Here is a 22,929-nt window from a genome sequence, read left to right on the forward strand (position 1 = left end):
AAATTACTCTTCATTCTCAACATAGCCATGCCAATGCAGCACTCGCGATAGGAATAGCTGCCACAGGGAACTGGGTCATGATTACACATTTCCAAAGTGTGGGTCTCCTAAGTATTAACATGCAACTTCTTTCATTGGGTTCTTCAAGAGAGAAATTAAGAGGGATTTATTCATTCCTGCCAGAGCACTGCAGCTATCCTTTATTCACTGACTATTCATCCACTTTGATTTATTTCTGAAAATAAATCATTTCAAGACAATTATGTTTATATTAAATACTTTTAACCAAAACAATTTGCTATTTCGGTACTCTGTCTGTCAAAACTTCCCACTGAATGACTTTATCACAAAATCCAAGAGAAAAGAAAAGTGAACTGCTTTGACTGTCAGTTGTGTTTCAGACTCACCAACATTCTTTAAAAACTAGAGTGAATGGAAAAAAGGAGATATTTTGTGCTTACTCTTTGAATGTTACAAAACATTGTCTGAAACCCTTGTCAAACGGAGGATAAGCAGTTTCCACACAGACACACAGATTAAAACCAGGGATCACCAAGGTGAAAGGCTTCAGGAAAAATATTTTTTTCAAAAACATAAAAAGAGGAGGTAGCAGTGAACCATTTTCTAGCTATCCCTAAATTAGGCATTCAGTCCCGAAGGAAGTGGGGAGGACAAAGTAGAGCACTCAGATATGTCACAATGTTGAGGACTGGTCTACAGCACTGCTTTCTCTGGGAATCCTCTTGGAAACCATCAGTGCTTTCAGCCTTGCATTTACCCCTGAGAGTTCTGTTTTGAGACATTTATATATATATATATATATATATATATATATATATATATATATATATATACAGACATGCACACACACAAATAAGATTTGTCTTAAACATGTTTAATGTTTAATTTTATTTACACAGTATACAATACATAAAAGGTTTGGCTGTTTTTACATATGCTATTGCAAAGCTTTTCTTTTTTGTTTTCATGATATCACAGTACCTGATTAAAAATACACATCTGTATACAATATTTTCACTGTAACTGTGCTATTGTAACCATGTCATTTATTTTTTTGTTCTTCCACTTTCATTTTTTCTTCTTAAAAAAAAAAATCTAAAATATTCTCACTGCTCAATTCACTCCTGTAATTCACCATTTGTGATACTTTGGCATGACAGATGAGGTCTTTAGTCAAATAGTACAAAACTGAAAATGAAATGATTCATTGGCTGCCACAGAAATGTGTATAATTTTCTAAAAAAAAATCTTTAGCAAGTCATAAAAAGCACAGCAGATAGCATTAACATAACAATGGCACCTTGATAATTAATTAACCACATGATCACTTATATAATGCTTGGATATGTACAGATATATTTTTACATTTTAATTGTGGGCACTTCAAGCTGAGAAGCATTTTGTTCATTTCTAACAATATAATTGACATGCAGTAATGCATTATAGGGCCTTTTTAGACTTCACATGCTTCACCCTGCCATTGAATTTTATTTATTTATTTTGTAGGCTGGCTTTTATTTTATTTGTTTTCTGAACCTGTGAATGCATGTCAAAAGGGAAGAATGCAGGAGAAAAGGTGCTGACTGGAATGCCTTCTGTCACTGATGTTGCTAAGGCAACACAACTCAACTAATAACCCATGACATCACTACCTGAAAGGTAAATGCAGCCATTTTTCAAATTGTCTCATTAAAGGAAAACAGTAAACACTTATACCTGCAGTTCTGAAACTTAACTCAATAAATTGAATATTTAATGGGTGAATAAACTCCCCTTTAAAGTTGTCTGATAGAAACCCAAGATAGCAGTTTAAAGAAATACAGAAATACAGTGCAACCTCTATAAGTATGCTAGGTAGACAGGTCAAAAACTAAATAAATTATTCACATATTTAAAATGAATGTTGTGTAAATGTATTGTTATTATTATTAGTATTATCAAAAACACAAATGGATTAAAAATGTATCAATTATATTTCAATTCTGAAAAACACATCACAAACACATCATTTCTATTATTTTTTGTACCATGACCTTATTGATTTATATGTATGTATATGTGTTTGTATCAGTACTATAACTACTGGTACTCTCTCCTATGCGAATGTGTCTCGTATGAAAAGGAAAATAATTCAGCTATCTTCAGACTGTATTGTGCAAAAACCTACATTTAACCCTCATGATATTGAGGGGAGTAAAAGGCATACTGAAATAAGGAATATGAGGAGGTCTCTCGCTGTAATGGCATGTTTGTTGGCCCTAAAGTGCATACCAAACAGCTTCACACTGAATCGCTGGTAAATGTGTTCCCTTTTCTCTGGGCTTTAGACATTCAGGGTAAGTTATTTTATCTACAAACCAACAGAAAATGATATCAGGCTCAGTATCTGCACATCAACAGTCCACCTGTTAATGAAAAGAGCTCAGCTTCTGAAAGGGTTATTTACCACTTGGGACTTGCACTATCTATAAAAAGAACCACTTACGAACAGTATCAGTTCATTAGTAGTGCTCTAAAAGTGAAGAAGTTCTAAATCAGATTGAATATTGCGGAGGATTATAGTTCATTGGTTCATGAATCTTACCACTCAGGGAAACAGACAATTTTATACACGTTCCCCTTGCAAAGAAATACAGTAGTGCACTGGGTTTTATTGTTAGCACCGGTACAATATGTCATTCCCTACGCAAGGCAGGCTTTTGTGGCAGGCAAAGGAACAATCATTGTATGTTTAATGAGGCCCACTCTATCCCTAGCAGCAGTCTATTTAGCTAAGGCTGTACACTAAAGTATTGTACTAAGCCTTACATGGCAAATTACTGATTTCTCTACTTGTCAGGGCTAATTGGTAAAGCTGATATCTGTTCTTTCACTTGAAAAAAACCCCACGCTTCTCACCACAAGCGCTTGGGTTGAATTCTGCGTAAACAAGTAGGAATAGGTAAGACCTGAAAACTCAAAACTAGAATCAATTAAGCATGATTATCCCCCTCTGTCACATAAACACATACAGGGATGATGAAAAGAAAGACACTGCTTTGACTGTCTACAAAGGTTGCATGCAATATTAGTCTTGGCTATTTACAAATGTAACTCACAAAAATACAATTCATGCCAAATAAGACTTAGTCAGAGGTTCATAAGTAATAAATACATTAATAATAATAATAATAATAATAATAATAATAATAATAATAATAATAATAATAATAATGAGCCTGGAGCATACTTCAGAAGACCTGCTCTTGGGAGCTGAGGGTTAATATAGATTGCCAATCTACTTAACATGAACATAATAGGTTGAGCAATAATGCAGACACTTTATGCACTCTTTTTACTCTAGGTACTTATTGCCTTTGTTTAGGATTTTTCTGAGAAGGTAAGGATATGACTTTTAATGTGTTCTTATCTATTTCTTTATTTTTAATTTATAAACACATTTGGTAAGAACTATTGAGATAACTGTAACTGTTTAAAAACACATGTCTAAGAGCAGAAGAATCCACATTAGCTATTGATTTATTTGATAATGTATCAGCCTTCTGAAAAGAAAATAAGAGATCATATATTTATTTATTTTTTTCACTCTCCTCTAAGCTCATCATGAAAAAAAAACATTGAAATGGAGTTGGGTTAATAAACAAGAGGCAAGTACAGCAGTTTTAAACCCTTTTGACATGCTTTCTCATTTGAGTAACCTGGGCTTTCTCTAGCTGTGTGTTAAGGATATCATAATGTCAAAAACCGTATACTTTAACTGCACATTCCTCTCCTGAGCATATTGAATAATACTGAAGAATGGACAGTGACTGTATATTTGAATGTATATTTGACTCATGTATACAAATTAAATGGACAAAAAAATGAAATTAAGACATATAAATGTGTGTTTGTGTGTGTGTGTATGTATATACAGTTCACGTATATACAATTAAACTATATAGGCATATATATATATATAGTTTGCCTCACCAAATACAGTTTCAATAAATGTTATGGTGTCCCCATGATTTTAGCATGAGTATACCAAGAATGTGCACAAATATTCAAATATTTTAATTAAATTAAATGTGGCGTGTAGTACATGATAAAAGGCATACTAAAAAGCATCCTCAATGTTTTTACCCTTTGTCTTGTAATGCTATGGTTAAGAGAATATAAAGTGTTAGAGAATGGACAGATGTTATTTCTGAATACTGTTTTTATTTTTTAAAGACTATACTTTTGGTTTGTCAATTATTGAATAAAGTAGACCAGGTAAACTCTGTACTTTAATGTCAGATAAATCGAGTCACCCTGTGCTATTTGTGGGCACCTTTCCATACAGAATTGTTAGTATGTTATTTTGGGATATATGAATGTATGCTGAGTGTGTAAATAAATGTTAAATGGAAAAGCCTAACAGTATTTAAAACTTTTATTTGTTAGTATTAGTAGTATTTGAAACTAACTATATTTAAAATTTATAGATATAAGACTTCAAACTGAGAAGCAAAAATAGAGGATACATAGTATTCAAGAGTTCATTACTCTTCCTTATAAAAGTCTGTTATTTTAATTTTAGTAATCACAGTTAAGTATAGAAACTAAAGGCACTTTCCATGATATATGCTTTCTTTTTCTATTCTTGGAAACAGAAACAATGTTCCTTCCAGTTCAGCCTTTTAGAACATTATTTCACTAGACGATGTATAGTCTTAGTTTCAGGTCTGTGCATTTTATCTCTGCATTATACATGCATGAGCAGTCTGCGGAAGGAAAAAGGACAATGCTAAAATATGAAAAATAGCTCTAATCATTTCCCAGTACTGGGTCAAACTTTATTCATCTGCCTTGAATTCCAAGATCACAAGGATCACAGTAGATTCTGCTGCCTTGATCGATCAGAAGAAAATAAAACCAACACTAAATGTTGCAAGCCATTCAGGATATGAATCCTATTTAAATGAATATAACTTCTATTGTCTGAAGGAGGATGTGTGTGGGTGCTTGTCTATTTGTGTGTTTCTCACAAATCTGGGGAAAGAAAAAAACAAAATACAACAGTGGAGAATAGTTATTTTCTAATACAAACATGTATTTATCAAGACAAATGAGATGAGTTTCTGATTTCTAGTCTCCAAGGAGAGGGCAGTAAAGTTAAGCTCAGAAGAAAATAACACATTACAAGCTTTACAGTACTTAAAAAAGTAAGAAGAATACTTTGAAATGTTTTTTTGTTCTTGTTGTCATAGCTATTTTAATGGAGTGGATTACATTTTAACAATCTTTATAGTGATTACCTGAACTATGAAACTGTGTGACAACTGCATCTCAGATTTAAAGCTAAAAATACCTTTTAAGGGGAACTAGATACCAAAGAAGAAAAAAAAGGAAAACGCACAATTGCGGAACACAAACCCACAAACCCTACACTGACCGAAAGTATGCAAAATTAGATCGATATTAAATAACAGATGGAACCAGCAGCACTTCTTGTATTATATGGGAGTTAGTAATGATGGAGTGTTATCTTTTTCCAGATGGCATGACGTGTAGTTATGATTCATAGTAAAGATTTTTGAATGAGAACCTGTTAACTTAATAGCAAAAGTGAAATAAGTTTCAGAGCCTTTAAGGTCTTTAGTGCAATGCCATTAGAACATAATTTGAATAATAATAATAATAATAATAATAATAATAATAATAATGCTTTCCCATTCCAGCAGATGTCTCATCATTACTGATATACATGTTAAGGAATTCTTGTGAAAACATTACTATCATTAAATATTCCAGAACTGTTTAGTATATTCTCTGAATGGTGGGAGGTCTAAAGAAAATGTGTTTGTTACCATGGAAAACAAACCAAAAGGTACCAAGCCTTATGTTATACATGTTTATGCTTTGGTTATGCCAGACAAATATATCAGATTTCCCTCAAAAACATTCATATCAGGAGCTCTTTTTGAGAGCAGTGCAGAAGTGGATAATATGAAGTTTCACATTGCATTCTATAAAAGGCCAATCAGGGCAAAGCTTTGATAAACAGGAGGAGCATCAGACGACCGCAGTGAGGCTTCTTGCCAAATGCCACAGTCAATATGAAGCACTAAAATAAATACCCTGTTGAGAGTTATTTAGACATATGCACCATTCAGCATAAACAAATGAAAGTTGATTGAAACGATAAACTGAAATTCTGTTTCCAGTTTCTTATAACCTCTACTATGGATCTACTATCTAGGTCTTGGGAAGATTTTCTTCAAAATGGAAAGATACAGAGTCTACTTATAATATCGCAAGTTGAAATGGCCTTTATATTTAACTCTCTATCTTTCTGATCTTCAGGTTCAAAGGTATCATTAGGCATGCAAATAACCAATCTTTCTTGCATTCATGTGGACCGCTTGAGAATGTGAAGTCATGTTGTAGCCAAAATAATTAAGCAATTTTCTTTGTGCAGCTGTGGTTGATTTTGCTCTCGTGTCGCTCCGAAAAACGAAAGAAAAAGAAAAAGGTCGTCACTAAGCAAAGGTCCTGAAGTTTGTGTCTTGTAGAATGTGCATTTACAGAGCACAGTGTTTTAAAGCTGTCATATTGTAGGGAAGTGGACAATAGCTCAAGCAGTACAGTTAAGCTTTTCCCTTTCTGTCTTCATAACTAAGTGTTATCTATGAAGTGCATGGCAGAAATACACATAGAAAATCATAACTGTATCATGGAGATGGGTTTTGTTCAAGTTTCCCACTAAAATTAGATCAAAAGCACTGCAATACAGTTTGTAAGTGATACATGCAATGTAGGCACAATGTGTGTGAGAGACCAACTTTATATGTATTTGATTGTATTTTTTCCTTCTTTTCTTACACTGCAGCGCAGGGATGCTTTGAAGAAATACACTGTTCATCCACAGTAAGGATGAGTTAAACCACCGTATACCTGCTAGCATTGTGATACTGTCGCTATTAACTCCCACATGGACCTTTGTGTTTTACCATAGAAAGATTACAAATGCACACAGGTATTACAGGGCACAAAAGCAGCAATATGTCACTGTAGATTTTCCTACCTAGAGAAATGTTATGTTGTGTACCACACACAAGATATGTATATAACAATTAGTATTCCACATCCAATAACGCAATAGCAAAATATGCCTTTTGGGCTTTTAACGATACAACTGTAATGCAACCAAGTTTATATATAAACTAGAACATTTTTATACCCTGCTGTAACTGTCTAAAAACAGTTCTCTGTGATACTGACTTGAAGTACCATTATAAAATCTCTAGTGGTCTCGTTAGAGTGGGGGAAGAAGAAATACATTTTATTTTGTTATGAGTACAGCTTTCAGTTTTTGCTCTTTGTTTTTGATCATTTGATGTTCTTTTAGGTGGTTTTTGAGCCAATCTACTTTCTTAATTAATTTTAGGAAAAAAAGCAACAACAACATACATTTTCTTTAAACAGTCTTGATTATGCTGCTGATTCTGTTTTGCCTTTTTTGTCTTATGACCACGACAGTTATTAATCAATCACATTCATTACTCAACTACACCTTTCCTGATACTATTTTATCCTTTTGTTTGTGCTCTTTGCCTGATTTAGCTTCAGTTTCCTCAGTGTGTGCTAGTCTTAACCACAGAATGCACACGTTTCTTGTAACTATTATGCAGATCGGCCTGCAAGCAGTAATAAGAGAAATCTATGCTGAAACCTGGAAAACTCTAGTTATGAGATCCATCTGCTGAATTGTTTGTTGCGATGTAACACTTGTTTAACGTTAACGTTATTGGCCATTTTTGGCCATTTTCCTATTCAAGACCACTTTTGTAGTCTCTATGTCCTTCTCAGCTTGTACACCATACTTGCTACCTCTGATACTGAGATGGATGCTACCTGTCACACCTGTCTGCCTTTGTTCTAGCCAGACTCAGGGAGGTCACTAGGAAAGCATCTCAATAACCATCAATCTCACAATTGTCCAACAGCTCCTCTAACTATGGCAGGTTCTCATATTCATTTGGTCCTTCAAGAAAAACTGCTTACATGTGCTAAAAGAGAGGTGCAAGTCTTCTGGTTCGGATATATACAATTCTAGAAAAATAGAAAAATAATACGAGAAAAATGAGCACACAATAAGTAACTAGTAGGGAAAGGTAGGAACAGTAAATAATTAAATAAATACGTAAGTACCCTGAGGACTCACACTTAGCTGCTCCAGCACTGATATTTTTTATGCTGTAAACACAGGCTTTATTAGGAGACATTAGCTGCTTTTCTGGTGCTATTTACAATATAACATGATCTTATGATGATTTTAGACATGATCTCTGTATTTTTATGCTTAAGAGTGAAGACGCTTTAAAAGATGAACCTCACAAAGGTCCCACATAAGCAGATATATATCACAAGCTCATTTCTATCTTTAACAGCACGGATGGATTGATTTTGAATGCCTGAACAGTATGAAATTACGCTTTTAAGATTATATTTAAACAATAGACTAATGCACTGCAACTTGGAACCATCTTTACTAAATGTCAAATATGTGTACATATTAAGGAATAAAGGAAAAATAAAACTTTGCTAGACAAATACTACTAGTACTAATAATAATAATCACAGGATGTTTGTTCTGGTCAATTTTAATTACCAGAAGTCTAACACATTCTATATCAAATCATTGCATACAGTAATGTCTTAGTTCTATCATTCTCAGTATGGTAGCTTTCTATGAGGCCTTCTACAAGGTCTTGCAGGTAGGCTTTCTGTACAGAGCACATCAAGGTAAATTGGAGCATCTCACCGCTTCATATAGACAGTGTAAGAGAGCATCAATCAGAATGAAGTCTTTGCAAACAGCAGCATGGCATGGAAGTAAACTCAATGTGTTAATAACAACTGAGTTATAATGGCATACGGCTGCAAATTGCCAAAATGTACAAAAGTGAAGCTGCCAAACCCTATCAAAGTGGTCCATTATTAGAATGCTTTACTTCTACATATATTCTGTGCAAAGTTTTTTTGTTTTTTTTCTTTAATTATTTTTCCATCTTCCCCCCCATGCTTTATTGTGTGCCATTCACTAAGAACTATAATACAAAATATAGTATGCCAGTTTAAGCAATTCTAATTTTAAATGTCTAGTATGGTATGTTCATGGAAAGCTTTTTCCTTCCATGCAGAAGTATTTAAACTGTATATTTCATTGTTGGCTCTATTTAGTGTTCTTTCTCTTCCTTTCGTAATGTTGTTTATTGCCCCTTTGCAGTCCATGTTTAATGGTATACCATTCTGACCTTTACCATATGAGTCTAATCTACTGGAGTTAGTCATTTAGTCACCAGGACAGCGTGTGCTCACTATAAATGCAATGCTTGTTAGAGTGTAAATCACAGTGCTTAAGATGTCTATACTATGAAGGACTTTGTAGAACCCAGTAGTACTGCTCCCACTGTCTAAAAGGATTTTAAGTAACCGAAGAACAAGTCATCCGTCTAGTTTGACACTGACATTCTAAACTTGTCCCGAGGCAGTGACTCAAGCATGGGCTGTACGAGTCTCTACAATTATTCTGCTGTTTTGCAGTTGGTAAGGGAATGTAACAGACAAAGACAATCCAGGTTCCTAAGAATACAATACAAGGCACGATCAAGAGTTAAAGTTTTTTTTTTTTTTTTTTTTTTCACTTACAATTTCCCAAAAATGAAACGTATATTGAATCTCTCTCTGTGTATATATATATATATTTTGTATTTATGTATATAGTATTTTTAATTGATCTTGTTACACTGCAAGTGCACAGTTTAATCACAGAAGATAGAGGGAAAGCATTCTGATATGAACAAAAGAAAAGATTATTTGTAATTGCAATGTAAGCGCAATACAATTTTGTGCTTAAGTGCACCTTCTTCAACGCTATTCCGATGCTTCGACTGAAAGGGATAAATCTATTGTCACACATGAGTAATAATACACAGACCTTGCTATTTAATGTTACCTTGGAAACATTTTGACTCTCACAAAGGTAAACCATAAGTAGAGCTGCTTTAAATAGAATTACCCGTACCTGATAATTAACAATAAATAGAAAAGTGGATAGTAACCAGTTATTATGTCATTGCAAGGCCAACAAGTGGAATCAAACAGTCTACACCATTCTGTGTATGGTTTCTTTCACCTATTCAACTATATCACATTATCACACTATGGTTAAAAAATGTTACTTTGCCTGTAATTCTGTGAAGTCATCTGAAAACAAATTTACTTGGTGTGTCATAACATTTAACAATGCAAGATATAGACTGTCCTGGTGATAGAACATGTCCCAAAATATGGATTCAACCATAAAAATATAAATAAAATGAAATAGATTTTTTCTTTATTAATTTTGATACGATATACTAATTAAACATAACCAAATTATTCTGTTGTTCATTATTAAAATAATGAATAATACAGCTAAACTATGATATTTGCTGATGTGATATAAGTACAAAATAACAAAATGACATGCAAACATGCTGCCCCGCAGATAGTTTTCCACAAACAGAATATTCAAAAGAAGGAAGAGAGGATAAAAACAGCCTGCCTGGAGAATTCAAGTTTTGCCTATTTACAGCATGTTTTCTAACAAATGAAAGTTTGCAAACAATTTTACTTGTGTGGATATCTTGAGGGGGTTTGGCATGCTTGTTTGTTATATTCTGTACATCTGGAAGGAAACAATACAATTAAGCTGGTTACAATATTATAGAAATCTGTTTGCTGTGATTTCTTTATCATCTGCAGCACAGTACTGAAGAAAAGGAATTACAGGACTTTATGTCATTTTCATCAGCTTTCATTTCTTCAATACAACTGTAGATCTTAACAGAAACTGAAGGACACAGACTATATCTGCATATTGCATGAAAAATTTAAAGGTAGAATGTTAACTTAATTTTTTTTTTTTAAATAAATTACAAAATTTATCCCAGTAAGTAGGATATATTTAAACACTTGTAAAATGCTTTGCTATCTTTATGCTGACATATTTATAATTATTATTTATTTTTTTGTAGGTGAGCCAAATACTCTTTTGTGTTAATGAGAAAGGAGAGAGCTTTTTCCAACTTCAAATAAACTCTATGTATTGGGATTAAAAGAGACTACACAGCATGCGAAGCAACACACAACAAGAACAAAAACGCTTCCATTATATCTATTCAACTTTAGTATTGTTAGTCTTTGGGGAAAACAAGAGCCCAAGTATGCAGCGAGATATCTGTTTACATTTTTCCCTACAAGCTTATTGGAATTATAATTGTGTTCTGTGGTGCTCTCCTTTGGTGCAGAGGTCTGTTTAAAGGTTTTGTGGTCCCAGAGAGATGAAGAAAAATGAAGCTCTGTTGGAGAGATTCGATTACTTGTGCAAAAATGCAGTCGCACTGTTTTTCTTGGGGATCGACACTCCTGGGCAGAGCTATATTAAAGAGGGAATAGAAATGGTGCATGCACAAAGGAAATATTTTCCAATTATGGTCTGCATGACACAGAAAATATTACTTGTGATAGAGGATTATGAATGAGATAATTACAAGAGGCCTAATGTTCGTAAAGCTACAATAAAGGAAAAATATGAACTATATTAATTGCTTATTGACTTGCGCTGCATCTTAAACCAAGAACCATAATGTGTTCAAGGGCATAGCTGAAATAAAGGTTGTTCTGCATTCCTGTGCCAAATGTGTATCTTGGACACACTGTAGTGGTTTGGTATGACACTACTGTATATTTACTCACAGATGACATTTCAGTTACAATACATTCTCCAAAACAGATTTAGATAAGAAACATTGTACATATAAAATATTTTAAATATGTAACTACCACTTAAACTGATGGATTCTGCATATACTTAAATGATAACCTACACTGCCTCAGAAATCTATTCGTAAGGTAATGTATTTTCCACAAAGTGACTAAGAAGTATTTATTTTTGTGATATAGAATTGTTTTGAGACAGCATTACTATTTTGTCATCAATAATCTTGACAAAAATAATATTTTTTCAAAAAAGGTAATATTCTAAATTGTGCTTGCTTATTGTATCTGGCAAATATACTCTTGTTGCCTTTCTTTTATCATGAAACGTAATTGTCTCATTGAACATTGGGGATGAAAAAATCTAAAACAACCTTATGTACAGTTATATATACTTTAATAAAAAAAAATGTTTTCTTCTGTTAGACAATTGCCAGTTGTAATATGTAGTATCAGAATGGAAAATGTTTTAAAAGACTTACAAACACAATGAAATATTCATATATTATACATATTTTTATAGGAAGAAATAAAACATTTTGTTAAAAGAAATAAAAGTGTCTATAGATGTGTTTTAATATTGGTTTGTCGTTTATTTCAATGCTGTCAGAATATCTCAGTACATATTGTTGTATTATAGCACATTAATAGGATGAATGGAAACCCAAGACTGTAGCAGGTATGTTGTTTGGAATATATTTTCAATATAACCTTATGAGTCACCATGCCACTCATGAAGACATGGTCAGGAGAGGATATTTACCATTGTAGTAACTTTGTTATGACTTTATTAGCCATTTACTTAAAAATATAATTTATAATTTATGGAGACTTATTTCCCCATTTTAAAGAACTGAAAGTATTAGGGGTTCCCATTTTTGACTCCTTTAAAAATGAATGGTGTTATGGATAATCAGTGCTTTTTATCAGCGGTTTAAACACGATTACCTATTCAACAAGTCTATGACATTTTATGAAAAGGCTTAGACTATGCTTTTAATGCCAGCCAATGACCAAACTAAATGACAAAAACTTAAATAGAATACAATTCAGAGTAAGACTGTAATTAAGTATAATGATAATAATTTAAAAATACTTTTGGTACAAATTTGCTTTATATTTATGTTTTATATAAACTGTTATATGCCCAGAGCTCAGAAATATGATACATCTCCAATTGGATTTTCAATCCATTTATGAATTAAGAAGAAGTTACTCACTAGGTGCATTACAATATGATAATTCCCTCCTTGCTATTCTGTCAATATTTAATTACTCGTATGGCAATTCACAAATGTTTGCGAGACAGAAAATTCATACATGGTCACTTTAGGTAAGCAAATGCAACTTGAAAATTTAAAATAAATGGCCACAGAATTTCAATGTTCTGCGACTTACAACCAGATGGCCGAGAAGATTGAACAGTTGCCATTGAGTCAGTGACCAGTGGAGAATTTTTTCATTTCTGTTTAATACAAAGTAAAAAAAACTTGAAATGGCAGGTTTTAATTTCCCCTCAATTTCAAATACTGCTTCAGATAATTGAGTCTCGCAGTGTAGAAAGAGTGGAAGGTACTGACATCAGCAAAAGGCACATCTTTAACTACCCCATTAAAGAACATGTCTTAAAGATGATGCCAAATTTTCCAATTGGTTAAGTTACTGCACAGCCTTTATTCTACATTATATTAATAGGTTGATAAAGCAAACTATTGAATAATACCCAATGGGTAAAATTTACACTCCTTATGGTCATTAGTTGTAATTACATTTCTTACCTTTTATAGCTAGAGTATATTGTTTTATACTCAATTCGTGTGCAGCCTTAGAACTCAAGGGACTTACATAATGGCATGGTTGCACTTAAGAACAAGATTTTATTAGTTGGCCAGTTAGAGCATGTTAACAACATGCACTATGTCAACTGTCCTCCGAACTGAAAATCATAATCCATTCACTAGCTTGATTCACAGATCATATATGGGCCACTTCCTTAATATATACTTTAAGTATTACTCTAGCTGCTCTACACAGTGTATCTTGTTGCCAAGGACCCCATAAGTAAACAAGAAGATTCTTCTGAGAAGGCATTTGATCGCACCTTAAGCAATGACTCCAGTGGCTTATATTGGATTTTCCACTGAATTTTGTAAGCTGCTCACTTATGCAAACTGTTTTTATACAGATCAGACAGTTTCTGCATCTTCCCAAGAGAGCAGCTGGCAGTGTGTAATGTATGTCTATAAACTCAGGCGAGAACAAAAGTGGGCTGGTATTGTTTCAATTACACATTACTGTTATGCACCATGCACACCTCATGAAATGCAATTAAATCAACAAACCCAAGCATTAAATCAGATGTTAAACAACAGTTTCCTGTATTATATAAAATTGTTACTTTTTTAACCTAAGAAGGTTCATCACCTGGAGAAATTGGTACAAAATCAAACAAGAAAAGAACTTCAGATTATTACAATGCAGAATATATTATTATTATTATTACTACTACTATTTGTATGTATTTATGAATTGATTAATGTATTTGTTTATTTTATAAATTAACTCTTATTCTGAATATTACAAATACATACATTCTGATTTGTAATTTGCCAATAAATATTCTTGGTTATCTGCAAATTATGTTGTCAAGTGTAAAGGAATTACAGCAAACTAATTAGCACATATCACAGCTTTTTGCATGTTTTCACAGTTTAACATGTCTGAGGGTTGATACTAAAAAAAAAAACTAAAAAAAAGTACAGAACATTCAAAAGATGATTCTAATATTCACAGGCATCACTCACACTTTATTACATAATTAACAATAATATTTAAAAATGTATGGGAGGCAAGATGACTTTAAGCAACGTTGAGATAAGAAGCACTGGAGAACAATGAACTAACATGAACCTGGGGGTTCAAATGCAGTGATCAGTGTTCTCAGTAGGCAGCAAAGCCACTGCATATCAATGGAGCAATTATTAAATCAGTAGGAATAAAAAAAAGAAGGTCACATAGGTAAGCAGGTTGGTAACATTTTCATTCTATGTAGAGACGCAAAATCTCACATTCTATCTAATTGAAACATGATCAAAATGCTGCTTTTCCTGATCAATAGTTTGAGAATGATGTTCAGACACAAACTTTGTTGTGTTAGATTGTGTTACCAAAAATACCAAATACACATACCAAATAATAAAAATGAAAAGGCAGTTGTTCGCAATGTATGTAATGGGGTGTAAGCCCACCCTTGACCTATTGTTTTTAATGTGAAAGATTCTGTGGTTGCAGAAAAATTAAAGGGCCTAGCCAGGAATTCTGTAAAATGATCCATTACTGCAAGAACAGTAAGCACTAGTACACTAGTCATGTCTGTATTGGATGGTGTGCAAAACATGATGACTAAGAAAACCTGGCTTGTGAATATGCAGTATATAATGATAGAAACCTATCAGTTTTTGAGGGGGGGGGGGGGAAACCTTTACATAATTATTGTATGACTTCAATTGATAAGCACACACACACAAACAGGACATATAGTGAGGGAAAAAAGTATTTGATCCCCTGCTGATTTTGTACGTTTGCCCACTGACAAAGAAATGATCAGTCTATAATTAATGGTAGGTGTATTTTTACAGTGCGAGACAGAATAACAGCAAAAAAAAACAGAAAAACGCATTTCAAAAAAGTTATAAATTGATTTGCATGTTAATGAGGGAAATAAGTATTTGATATCCTATCAATCAGCAAGATTTCTGGCTCCCAGGTGTCTTTTATACAGGTAACGAGCTGAGATTAGGAGCACTCTCTTAAAGGGAATGGTCCTAAGCTCAGCTCGTTACCTGTATAAAAGACACCTGTCCACAGAAGCAATCATTCAATCAGATTCCAAACTCTCCACCATGGCCAATACCAAAGAGCTGTCCAAGGATGTCAGGGACAAGATTGTAGACCTACACAAGGCTGGAATGGACTACAAGACCATCGCCAAGCAGCTTGGTGAGAAGGTGACAACAGTTGGTGCAATTATTCACAAATGGAAGAAACACAAAATAACTGTCAGTCTCCCTCGGTCTGGGGCTCCATGCAAGATCTCACCTCGTGGAGTTTCAATGATCATGAGAACGGTGAGGAATCAGCCCAGAACTACATGGGAGGATCTTGTTAATTATCTCAAGGCAGCTGGGACCATAGTCACCAAGAAAACAATTGGTAACACACTACACCGTGAAGGACTGAAATCCTGCAGCACCCGCAAGGTCCCCCTGCTCAAGAAAGCACATGTACAGGCCCGTCTGAAGTAGATGAAAGATTCAGAGGAGAACTGGGTTAAAGTTTTGTGGTCAGATGAGACCAAAATCAAGCTCTTTGGCATCAACTCAACTTGCCGTGTTTGGAGGAGAAGGAATGACCCCAAGAACACCATCCCCACCGTCAAACATGGAGGTGGAAACATTATGCTTTGGGGGTGTTTTTCTGCTAAGGGGACAGGACAACTGCACCGCATCAAAGGGACGATGGACGGGGCCATGTACCGTCAAATCTTGGGTGAGAACCTCCTTCCATCAGCCATGGCATTGAAAATGGGTCGTGGATGGGTATTCCAGCATGACAATGACCCAAAACACACAGCCAAGGCAACAAAGGAGTGGCTAAAGAAGAAGCACATTAAGGTCCTGGAGTGGCCTAACCAGTCTCCAGACCTTAATCCCATAGAAAATCTGTGGAGGGAGCTGAAGGTTCGAGTTGCCAAACGTCAGCCTCGAAACCTTAATGACTTGGAGATGATCTGCAAAGAGGAGTGGGACAAAATCCCTCCTGAGATGTGTGCAAACCTGGTGGCCAACTACAAGAAACGTCTGACCTCTGTGATTGCCAACAAGGGTTTTGCCACCAAGTACTAAGTCGAAGGGGTCAAATACTTATTTCCCTCATTAACATGCAAATCAATTTATAACTTTTTTGAAATGCGTTTTTCTGGAATTTTTTTTTGTTATTCTGTCTCTCACTGTTAAAATACACCTACCATTAAAATTATAGACTGATCATTTCTTTGTCAGTGGGCAAACGTACAAAATCAGCAGGGGATCAAATACTTTTTTCCCGCACTTTATAGGAAGAATTACCTTGGACTTTTTCACATTTTGTTGTGTTTTTCACCCCTTTCATTTGCACGACCTACTCAGCACTTTGAAGAGACAAAGTGAAAAAAAAAAAAAAAAAATGAATCAGCTTGGTTAGAAAAGTATTCACCCCCATACAGTGCATCTGGAAAGTATTCACAGCGCTTCACTTTTTCCACATTTTGTTATGTTACAGCCTTATTCCAAAATGGATTAAATTCATTATTTTCCTCAAAATTCTACAAATAATACCCCATAATGACAATGTGAAAGAAGTTTATTTGAAATCTTTGCAAATGTATTAAAAATAAAAAACAAAAAAAGCACATGTACATAGGTATTCACAGCCTTTGCTCAATACTTTGTTGAAGCACCTTTGGCACCAATTACCAAGTCTTTTTGAGTATGATCCTACAAGCTTGGCACACCTATTTTTGGGCAGTTTCTCCCATTCTTCTTTGCAGGACCTCTCAAGCTCCATTAGGTTGTATGGGGAGCGTCGGTGCACAGCCATTTTCAGATCTGTCCAGAGATGTTCAATCGGGTTCTGTGGGCTCTGGCTGGGCTACTCAAGGACATTCACAGAGTTGTCCTGTAGCCACTCCTTTGTTGTCTTGGGTGTGTGCTTAGGGTCGTTGTCCTGTTGGAAGATGAACCTTCGCCCCAGTCTGAGGTCCAGAGCACTCTGGAGCAGGTTTTCATCAAGGATGTCTCTGTACATTGCTGCATTCATCTTTCCCTCGATCCTTACTAGTCTCCCAGTTCCTACTGCTGAAAAACATCCACACAGCATGATGCTGCCACCACCATGCTTCACTGTAGGGATGGTATTGGCCAGGTGATGAGTGGTGCCTGGTTTCCTCCAGACATGAGTTCAATCTTTGTTTCATCAGACCAGAGAATTTTGTTTCTCGTGGTCTGAGAGTCCTTCAGGTGCCTTTTGGCAAACTCCAGGTGGGCTGTCATGTGCCTTTTACTGAGGAGTGGCTTCCGTCTGGCCACTCTACCATACAGGCCTGATTGGTGGAGTGCTGCAGAGATGGTAGTTCTTCTGGAAGGTTCTCCTCTCTCCACAGAGACACGCTGGAGCTCTGTCAGAGTGACCATCGGGTTCTTGGTCACCTCCCTGACTAAGGCCCTTCTCCCCCGATCGCTCAGTTTGGCCGGGCGGCCAGCTCTAGGAAGAGTCCTGGTGGTTCCAAACTTCTTCCATTTATGGATGATGGAGGCCACTGTGCTCATTGGGACCTTCAATGCTGCAGAAATGTTTCTGTACCCTTCCCCAGATCTGTGCATCGATACAATCCTGTCTCGGAGGTCTACAGACAATTCCTTGGACTTCATGGCTTGGTTTGTGCTCTGACGTGCACTGTTAACTGTGGGACCTTATATAGACAGGTGTGTGCCTTTCCAAATCATGTCCAATAAACTGAATTTACCACAGGTAGACTGCAATCAAGTTGTAGAAATATCTCAAGGATGATCAGTGGAAACAGGATGCACCTGAGCTCAATTTTGATTGGCAAAGGCTGTGAATACTTATGTACATGTGCTTTTTTTGTTTTTTATTTTTAATAAATTTGCAAAGATTTCAAACAGACTTCTTTCACGTTGTCATTATGGGGTATTGTTTGTAGAATTTTGAGGAAAATCATTAATTTAATCCATTTTGGAACAAGGCTGTAACATAACAAAATGTGGAAATAGTGAAGCACTGTGAATACTTTCCGGATGCACTGTAAACCAATAGTAGATGGGGATCGTTGATTGCCAGTAATCTTGACAGCCACTGTTGATTTGGCTGTGTGCTTGGGGTCACTGTCCTGCTGAATGTGAATCTCTATCCCAGTTTTAGGATTTTTGCAGAATGAAGCAGGTGTTCCTCAAGGATTTACCTGTATTTAGTTCCATCCATTTTGCCCTCTACCCTGTATAGCTTCCCAGTTCCTGCATCTGCAACATATCCTCATACCATGATGCTGCCACCACCATGCTTCACAGTAGAGATGGGTTTGTGTCAGACAAAACGCTTTACATTTTAGACAAATAGTTACATGTTTGTTTCATCAGACCACAGTAACTTTTGCCACATCGTTGTGCAGTTTCCAAGCATGCCTTTACATGGTCTTTTTTCATAAATTCCTTTCCTTTACTTCCTTCTTGCCAGTATTCCATACAGGCCAGATTTGGGGAGTACCACCAGAGCTATTGTTGACACATTAACAGTTTCTCTCATCTCAGCCAATAGCCTTCTTACCTGGTTACTCAGTTTGCAAAAATGGCCTGCTCTAAATAGATTCTGGGTTGTGTTGTATACCTTCCATTTCTTTATGATTGACTTGACTGTGCTCCAAGGGAAATTCAATGCCTTTGAAATATTTTATTATCCCTGCCCTTATCTGTGCCTTACCACAATTTTATCTCCGAATTGTTTTGAAAACTCCTTGGTTTTCATGGTAGTATCTTTGCATTGAATGCACTACCACGCTGTGGGACCTTACAGAGACAGGTGACATAGCAAAGGGGGTGAATATTTACCTAATTAAGACTTATCTGGTTTTAATGTATTTTTTTTCACCTCCCCCCATTTTTGGGATTAAAAACAACATTTAAATGCATCAACATTTCAGGTTGTAATGAATACATTCTTTCCCTGAAGTTACTCTGGTTCTGAGACCCTCCCATGCGTCTGCTTATTGCAATGATGTGATGTAAGTGTGGAACGACATACAACAAGAGTTAAATGGAACTTATTTGAACAAGTTATGATTTGCAGTTCAATTTCAAGAACTCACAAATTCAAGCAAGAACACTGAACTTAAAATAAACCTGAGTAAAAAGTAATGTTTAACAGCCTTGTTAAATCTAAGAAAATTGAAATAGATCAACGGAAGTCAACAGTTATATCTACCTTGAACAACAAATCAGCACAGATGGAAATATTATGAAAGAGATCAAGCATGCATTTGGAAGAAACAGCATGCTGCTGAAAGGAAATCTACCCATTTGCCTGAAGTGAAAAATATTTGATCAATGCATACTACCAGTGCTCACTTATGGCTATGAAACCTGGTCATTAAAAGCAAACATTTTACAGAAACTGTGGACGACCCAAAGACGCATGGAAAGAAGTATGCTTGGAATAACAAGAAGAGATAATAAATGAATGGATCAATGGAAACCTGTGACATCATTCAAAGAGTGAAAATGTTGCAATGACAATGGGCTGGACACATTGCAAGAAGAACAGATCATAAATGGTAAAGGAAGCCATCGATTGGATCCCAAGAGATTAAAAAGACCTAGAAGACCACCATGAGATCTAAAAGACCACATAACAATTTCAAGAGCACTGAACTATATACAAGGCAACTGACAAATTTAAATAAATCAATCAATATATATATGTGTTTTTATATGAGCACCCTCTGGAATAAAATATTTACTGAGAAAGCTTTTCTCACATTTTTAGCTGTCCATTCAGCCTAAGGCTTGTATTCAACAATATGAGTAGATGATCTATATGGACATAAAAAAGCTCTTAAAACAGCTTTCTGAAAACTCACAAAACATCGAGACCAGGGGCACACAAAGAAAACATTAATGTGTTGCGTACAATTTCCATAGTACTGTGTTCAATACAGATCTTCATTAAGCTTTCATGATTCATCTGGATTCCATATTATGAACTTCTGAATTTTTTATGGTTGTGTGCTATCAGTTAACTGTTATTCTCAATCTGAAAGCTTTTCTGAACATTCCTGGTCTCCTGTCCCAATCTCTGGTACATTCATTCTGTGCTGGAAGGTATATTGCTTTGTATAAAATCTTAGGGTTACATATAATAAGAAAGGCCAGTCACAGTGCAAACATACCACAAGTAGTGCCTTTATGACGTGACAATATGTAATATTTGATGACATCTTTTCATGAGAAGCAATACTTGAATTTGGAGACATTTTAAGAAAAACATAGAAGCAGCTGAACTGTGCTGAGCCTGATGTGCATAGCCTACTACACTACTCCAGTCAGGTCTTTAGCACAGCAAAGGCGTACTCAATCACCCGGGCCCTAGTTATAGTGCTCCTCCGTGCAGGTGAAGTGATAGCCACTGTCTCCTTACAAGAAATATAAAAATAAATCCATTCAATATCTCATAGCACCTTTTATACACTATAGTTACATATATGCAAGATCAAGGTATTGAAAATTTAAAACAATGCCAGTACCAAGTCAGGTTAAAGGCTGAGATGTCAGTGTGAAACATAGGTTTTTAATATAGGGGTTTGAGTGTCAAATCAGGTACACATCAGTAACTATTTAAAGCAGGTATACTTGCCTAATAGCCAGCCATTTTCATATTTAGTTTCTTTCAGCTGGTTAATTTTACTGTTCTTAAAAATAAAGTGGTTGAGGAGTGACTTGGGTTGCGACATTTGTGACTATTAAGTCTGAATCACAATTAACCTGGACATCCATAGAATAGGTATGGTTTCAAAACCTTCAAATATTCTCAGAATAAGCAGGAGGTTTCAATGGCACATGTGTACAGTCTATTGTTCCCAACATGTTGGGGAAACCCTACATCTGAAATAAATGTATTTTGTATGGCTTGTAGGTCAAGCATGCTTTTAGAAATAAAAAAAATAAAAAAGAATGTATGCATTTATCTAAAAATAAAGCAATAAGCATGACTGGTAATACACCAGAGAATGCAGACTGGGAGATGCCTGCAATAGCTGCTACAGTCCCATGTACAGACCTGGAGGCAAAGAAAATGCAGGGTGGATAATAGCATTGCATCTCTGGGTGGCAGGCTTCAGGTAATCTTTTAGCTCATTAATTGTATGACTGGCAAATCTGTTCCTGATTTGTTCTTTTTATTTTGGTAAGGTTACAGTGTTTCCACCACATTGAGTTTGAAATGATTGCTGATTGCGACTGATTAAAACATGCTTTCCACAGCTCTTAACTAACTGATGCAATTGTAAGTGCCGCTAATGTTGGCCGTTTTGCTACATCTCATTTTAATAAAAGGTACACCTCATTTGCACAATCTGCACCCCACTCTGTGGATTTTTGCAGAAATGCACAGAATTACAAAAAAACTGTAAAAAATATTCTTTTGTGTTGAATTTGTACCACCACAAAATCATTAAAACAATGCATTTAATAAATTCAACTTCATCATAAATGTTAGCACAGGAATAGAATTAGAATAGGACTCCTCTCATAATCACACGGTAACAATGTGACTGTGAAACGTCTTTACTAATTGTTCCTACAGGAAAATGGTTGGAGGGTGCTTGGGATAAATAGAAAGATGAGACAAATCTTTATTGGAGAAAATTGGAGCACTCATAGAGATTTGTTTTCTTTTTGAAGTAGTATAGAATTAAATGTCAATCTGAGCTGCTGATTTGTGTTCTTATTCAGAAAATATATAATTATTTTGGCTCTTCTTTTGATTGTTATATTTGTACATTTGAAGAACAAGCTACTTTCCCAAAATAGTTTTTACACCCACCAGCATCCATTTTCTTCATTGTCCTGCCCACGTGTACAACAGCCTACAGTAAACCCAAATGCACATCATTTTAGGAGAACAGCATCTTTTAACATTATTTATAAATATAAACAATTCAGTTCTGTATGGAAATAAAATAGATAATTAAATGACTAATGTGTTTAAAAGAAGCAAGCCTTAAAGGAGGTGAAGGAGTGTGCTCCTCCATATATATATATATAAAGCTACCAATTAGCACAGATGATGGCAGAAAATGACAGTCATTTTAGATGTTGTAAGTTGTCCTTTCAAAATTGGTGGCTATGACTCTTGATATCAAGCACATTAAAGTATGTGTTTAGGTGACTGTAGGATAGTGTTTTGTTATTTCTATCCCAAAATTATTTTTGTGCACAAATATCCCAGAAACAAAAACACGGATGAAATGCATACATTTATTTTTGTCTGAATTTGTGAACACTGAAGCTG

General features: G+C 35.2%; 1 protein-coding gene across 2 annotated transcripts in view; it reads right to left on the reverse strand.

Annotated features, from left to right (window-relative positions):
* The window catches only part of cdh8 (cadherin 8), a 264,233-nt gene that overhangs the window by 47,998 nt on the left and 193,306 nt on the right, over nucleotides 1-22,929 (reverse strand). The gene's annotated exons all lie outside the window — the stretch shown is intronic.

This window comes from Amia ocellicauda, chromosome 9 (genome assembly GCF_036373705.1).
Source record: "Amia ocellicauda isolate fAmiCal2 chromosome 9, fAmiCal2.hap1, whole genome shotgun sequence".
Classification (NCBI taxonomy): Eukaryota; Metazoa; Chordata; class Actinopteri; order Amiiformes; family Amiidae; genus Amia; species Amia ocellicauda.